Raw genomic sequence first — 6,901 nt, forward strand, 5'->3', positions numbered from 1 at the left:
GAGGATTTTGGTACTAGTATATTCAGCAATTCACTCAAACATCTATTAAGCGCCTATAATATGCAAGGCACTAATGTTAGGACTACAAAGACAGAAACATGAATCAGCCCTTTATTGTTGTAAGAGTGCTAGATTTGGAATCAGATGTCCTGGGTTCAAATCTTTTTTCTGCATGATCATGGATATATTTTTTTCTTTAGAGGAGTGGGACTCAGTTTCCTCCTCTGTATAATAATGGTGTTGGACATGATGATTTATTTTACATATATGTATATGTTTTTATATATGTATATATTTTTTCCCTCATGGTTACATGATTCTTGTTATCGCCCTCCTTTCTTCCCTGCCCCACCCAGAGTTGATAAGCAATTTCACTGGGTTATATACATATTATCACTCAAATCCTCTTTCCACGATGATTTATTATTATAGAAATGAGGTGTCCACATAAGTGGGTTTTCCTAAATAATGGAAGGTTTCTTCTTTAAGTGCTGTGTATTCATTATATTCTATTATAAATTATATACTATATAGATTTTATTTAGAATTTATTATTAGAATTAATAGAATATTATTAGAATTTTATTTAGAATTTAGAAATGTATTTAGAATTTAGAATTATATTCTGTTATAAATTATATACTATAAATATATTGTAAATAAAAAAATAACAAAATAGTTAACATTAAATAGCACTTACTATAGACCAGGCATATTCAGAGGCAGCTGAATGGTTCAGTGGATAGAGCACTGTGGCTAGAGTCAGGAAGACCGCAGCTCAAACCTGGCCTTGGACACTAATATTTGTGTGACCCTGGGCACGTTGCTTCATCTCTGTTCTCCTTAATTCACTGGAGAAGGAAATGGCAAACCATCCCAATATCTTTGCCAAGAAAACTCCCTACAGGGCCATGAAGAGTCAGACACAACTGAACAAACACTAGTATTCTGCCTCCATGGGTCTCCTCTATCTACTCTCCACTCACATGGCTACCACCCGTTGTTCAAGAATTCTTGTTTAGACTATTGCAATAGAGTCATCTGTCCCTTCTCTCCAATCTTTCTCTTCTCCAACTCACCTTCCACATAGCTGCTGAAGTGATATTTCCCAATATAGAATGCTGATCGCTCCATTTTCCTGATCAAGAAATTTCTTTCTCCCTGTTGCTTTTAATATAAGATATATGTGGGGTAGCTTGGAGAGTCAAGCCTAGAGACTGGCAGTCCTGGGTTCAAATCTAGTCTCATACCTGTCCTACCTGTGTGACCCTGAGCAAGTCACTTAACCCCACTTGTCTAGCCCTTACAGCTCTTCTGCCTTGGAACTGATACCTGGTATTGATTCAAAGACAGAAGGTAGGGGTTTATATCTATATCTTTACATCTATATTTTAATGTATTCCTGGATAGATGGATATAGATATATTTATTCTTCTGTTTTGGCATTTAAAGCTCTTCCTATTCTGGTTCCAACTGAACTTTGTGTATAAGTGGAAATTTTGTACCTTTTGAACTATGTTCCCCAGAATTCCTTTCATCTCCCAGCATCCCTTTCCCTGCACCCCCAGTTTGGGTCTTCATGTTATTGTTTATATAGTTCTGTAACTCCTCCCTCTCGCTCTCTTCTCTTGCAATGGGGACTGGGCTAGCTGCCTTTTTACTTTAGCTTGTTTATTTTTCTTCAAGTTATTTTAAATAAATCATTACATATAATACTTAGAATACTGAATATTAATTTCAATCTTTACACTTGCAAACTGATTTCCCATTATTTCTCCTCACATACTGTTTTCCAGCCAATCTATTGACTTGATACTGTCCGTACCCAATACCCTAGCTCTCTCCCACTTATACTTAGGCTTATGCCCATGCCAGAAATGTTCTCCCTGTTCACCACTACTTTTTAGAATTCCTCTTTTCCTTCAATACTAAGCTTGAGGACTACCTCTTCCAGGAAACCTTTCCTGATCATCCTGACTTTTAGAGAGTTATCTTACCCTTAAATGACTTTGTATACATTTAGCATTTATATATTTATATACTTTTTGTGTGTGTGTTGCCAGCACCTAGCATAGTGCCTGGTATATAGTAAATACTTGAACTGAACCAAGGCATGTCAATATGTTGTGCTTCCTTTGGAAGCACTTGGGTTCACAAGGCTCAAGGTATTAAACCATTTAATTTACAAGGTAAAAGATACAGAAAGGACCTGCAGCCAGACTTATCAAGGTCACAAGGCTACCTTCAACCAGTGGGCCACTTTCCCAAGGATGTATAGCCTTACAATTTCCTTTTACTGCTGCTCTTAGCACTCTCATAGCAGGTCTCCTCAGTCCCTAACCAGGATCACAGTCTTGTTGGATTTTGAAGTGGTTCCTCTCTCTGATGGGTTGTTCCACTGTTCTTTACAGTTTAGCTCTCCTCCAGCAGATGGTGCTCATGACTTCTCCTCCACTTGGCCAGCTAGAGATGACCTTGGTGTGGTGATGGACCACCTATTTTTCTGTCACAGCTCTTGGCTTGAGTGCTTCTGGCCTTTGGGAACTTTTCTGTCTTTATACCCTGGGGCTCTCATCTTTCCCACATAGAATTCTTTAGGGTATTGTGGAGACACCTCTATTGGACTTATTGGGCATCTCTCTCTTTTATTCTGATTTGACTCTGATTGAGTCACTGCCATGTGCCTCCTCTCTTTCAGCACTTGGACAGTGTTTGCGTGAGCATCTTTAAGGGACTTTTCTACTTTCTTGTCATTGGCCTTTGTTTCCTTCCTATGATCTGTGGAATAGGGGCCATTGTACTAATTGCTATGGGTCATTTATTGAAGAACCTTCTCAAGGGAGGGGGAAAGACCCTTCAGGAACCCACGTTCTAATGATCCCACTCTCCTCCTTCTACTCAATACTGTGGACTGTATGGTAACTTTCAGTTAACCAGAACACTCAACAGAGCATCCTATTTTGCAACCATTCTGGATAAATCAATATTTACTTTGCTTATCTCAGTGTCTTTTGCATAGTAGGTATGAATTAGAAAGCTGTGCTAACATGGCTAATATGGAAATATCTTTTTGCGTGACTTCACATGTATAATTAATATCATATTGTTTGCTTTCTCAAGGGGTGGGAAGGAGGAAGAGAAATTTGGAAATGAAAGTTAAAAATTTTTAATGTATTTGGGAAATATTTAACAAAATAAATGAAAATATATCAAAGTTAAAACAAAAAGCTATACTAAAGGTATCATAATGTAGGTTCATAGGCTTGAAGCTAGAAGGAAACTTGAGGTTATCTAGTTCAATCTTTTCATTTTATTATTAATTTTTAAAACCCATATCTTCTGCCATAGAATCAGTACTGGGTATTGGTTCTAAGGCAGAAGAGTGGTAAGGGGTGGGCAAGGGGGGCTAAGTGACTTGCCCAGAGTCACACGGCTAGTAAGTGTCTGAGGTCAGATTTGAACGCAGGACCTCCCATCTCTGGGCCTGACTCTCAATCCACTGAGCCACCCAGCTGCCCCAATCCTTTCATTTTTCAAATCACCCTAAGGTCCAGAAAAGTTATATAATTTGTCCAGAGTCGCATGAGTAATTGGCAGCAGAACTAGGATTAAAAAAAATTCTAAATCAATTTGTCTGTTACTTTAAAATTCCCAGGTATCTCTCCCCACCCCAGTCCTTCCCCCTACACTAGAGAAGATATCCTTTAATAAAAAAGAAATCTGTATATATAAAATTATGTCTTGCTTGTTTTTTATTTGTCACTTTCTCTGGAGGTGGACATACACAAGTCATTCTTCAAACAATATTTCTGTTGCTGTATATCATGTTTTCTTAGTTCTGCTCATTTTACTTTTCATAATTTTATGTAAGTCTTTCCATGTTTTTCTAAAATTAACAGAGCTAGGATTTAAACCCAGGCTCAGTGACTTTAAATCCTGTATTCTTTCAATGGTGGCACATTATCTCCATTAATTATTTTTATATAAAATGTGGCCAATATCACCGATATGTTCTAAAAGCATCATGGTAAAAGATCAAGTGAAAAAATGTACAGACATGGTACAACTGAAACCCTCTCTGAATGTGTTTGTATAATAGGATGTATCCAAATACCTTGGGTGATATTGCCCCAACTGACAGTGCTTTGAAATAATGTCATGAATGAATTATAACCTCTGAGGTGTGTGTTTCGGGCCACCCCTCAAGGCAGAACTGCTCATGAGACGTGTCCCCGATAAGCTAGAACTAAGGTCTCCCCAGCTGGGGCTCCAGCAAAGGTAGCAGGTGGAAGGTTCCCATCTGGAGAGGGGCCAGAACGATCAGATTGGCTGAGCGGGTTACCAGGGATACAGGTTGCTAAAGCACAATAGATGGAGGCAAAAAGTAGAGTTTCAAATAAAAAGTATGAGTTGATACCAGGGCATCACAGTGCCTCAAGGACAGAAAATGAGATGTTGTTTCGGTTAAGCAGAAGTTTAGAGAATCATAGATTTCATGCTAGATCATCTCTGTTCAACCTTCTCATTTTGCAGAAAAGGTAACTAAAACTGAGAAGGATAAAGTTGACTAACCAAAGGTCACAAAGGTAGTGTGAGAATTATAATTAATATATAATATCTCCAAATATTATATTTAACAAGATTTATTAATAACAATTTGAAGAAAAAGAAAATAAAAAAGCTAGAGCAAAAAGCCTGCTTTTCCCAGGCGTGCATGCCTAAAAAAAAGAGAGGGTGTGGCTTACAGCAAATTATAAACAACACGTGAAGACGCAAACGTGGGGGCATAGGGAAAGGGATGTTGGGAGATGAAAAAGAGCTCTGGGAGATGGAGTCCAAGGGTTCAAGATTTTCTAACTAATACAGTAGTAGGTAGAATAGTTTACATTTGAACCCAAGACTTTTGACCCCAAATCCAATACTTTTTCAACAGGTCAATAGTTTTGTGTATGTGTGTGTGTGCGTGTTTTGTTTTTTTGTTGTTGTTTGCTTGTTTTAAGCTCATTAGGTGACATAGGATAGGACTGGACCTGCAGTTAAGAAGACCTGAATTAAAATCCAGTTTCAGATACTTATTAACTGTGTGACCCTGGGCAAGTCACCTAGTCTCTTTTTGCCTCAGTTTCCTCAACTATAAAATAGACATTCTATTATCACTCATTTCACAGAGTTGTTATGAGGATAAAATGAGATCATATTTGTAAAAGCACTTAGTATTGTGCCTGGTACATAGTAGGCACTTAATAAATGTTTATTCCTTTTCCTTCCCCTTTTATGCGAGGGCTCAGGAAATTTGTCCTACCAAAAATCCAGTTTTCTATGAATTTAAGTGAATTCCAAGTTCCCAGCCCACGGTAGCCTCCAAGTAAATGGTCACCATTAAGTGGCAAGAGAGAGTGCCATTGTGAGACCATGAAACTTTATGCTAACATTGTTTAGCCAGTCATCCCAATCACATGGCTGCTATGAAGCTGTCCCCTGCAATAATGATTCCTCTAACCACTATGCTTTCTTTGAACTAGTTAAAAATATCAGGCAGAGAATTGTTGAACACTTATGTTCCATTTAGGAGTTTTATTCCTGGTTCTGGTGCCTACTAGAAGCTTTTGGCTCTAAGAAGTCAGTAAGGTAGCTTCCATTTAAGTGTGACTGGCACAGCTACCATCCAATAGTTGAATACAATAGGCTTTGGAAGGAAAGTAGATCCAGGCTTTCAAGGAAATCCCTGTGGTACCTAAATGCCTCTTGGCTCATCCTCATAGATGGCTTCCAGAACTACCTGCCAAATGGGGAAGAACTTGGCAGCCAAATAGCCTTGGATCCCAGCAGGCCTTTTTAAGGATCTGCCATTTCCCTAATAATTAAGGAGTGTTCCATCTGACTTAAAAGTGACAAAGAAGAATTTTTCAATTCACTCTATTACTTTATAAGAGACCTTAGAGTGCCTGGGGCAGGTCCCTGGAACCTCAGACCTGGGTGTTTCCTCTGGCTTTTGTTTTGACTTAGATTCTGGTGAAACCACCACAAGGAAAGTAGGCATGCCAGGAGGTTCTACCTCCATCATCCTCTCCCTTCCCAGCCTGAAATGTCATATATTAATAGTAAAACACAAATGAAAATAAAAAATAACTTTGGCTCTGGAAATATTCTAAAGTTTGAGAATACAAGCAATAGGCTTTTCTTGGCTGATAATAATATATATTTCTCACATTCTAGATTTTTGTTTTTGTTTAGTCATTTCAGTAGTGTCTGACTCTTCATGACTCCTTTTTGGGATTTTCTTGGTAGAGATACTAGAGTTATTTGCCATTTCCTTCTCCAGCTCATTTTACAGATAAGGCAACCGAGGCAAACAGGGTTGCGATTTGTCCAGGGTCACATAGCTAGTTAAGTGTCCAAGGCTGGATTTGAACTTAGGTCTTCATGACTTCAGGGCTGGTAATTTGTCCACTATGCCACCTAGCTGCTCTTTATTCTGGATTAGCTCTGGTCTTAAGCTAATTAATCAGCAATCATCTATGAACTACTTACTGGGTGCTCAGGTATTTTACTGGGCACTAGAGATACAAAAAAGTGAGGTAGTCCCTGCCCTCAAGGAACTTACATTCTAAAATGGAATAGAATACAAATAAGGTAGTGAAAGCAACAGAGAGGAATTTTGATGGGGAGAATCACTAAGATTGTATATGGAGCCATAGGGCCAGGTTATTTTGATGATTCTTTTCAGAACAACAAGAAGAGTTAGAAAAGGGTGGAGGGTGGAGGGATGGGGGAGGAGGTAGCATTTCAGGAGTAGGACAGATGGCAAGTAGCCTATGCTAAGCAGGCTTTGATGTCCTGATCAATGAGTGTGGGATGTGAAATGTGGTCTGGAGCTGTATAGATAGTGGGTTAGGCTTAG

The sequence above is a fragment of the Gracilinanus agilis genome, chromosome 3 (genome assembly GCF_016433145.1).
Source record: "Gracilinanus agilis isolate LMUSP501 chromosome 3, AgileGrace, whole genome shotgun sequence".
Classification (NCBI taxonomy): domain Eukaryota; kingdom Metazoa; phylum Chordata; class Mammalia; order Didelphimorphia; family Didelphidae; genus Gracilinanus; species Gracilinanus agilis.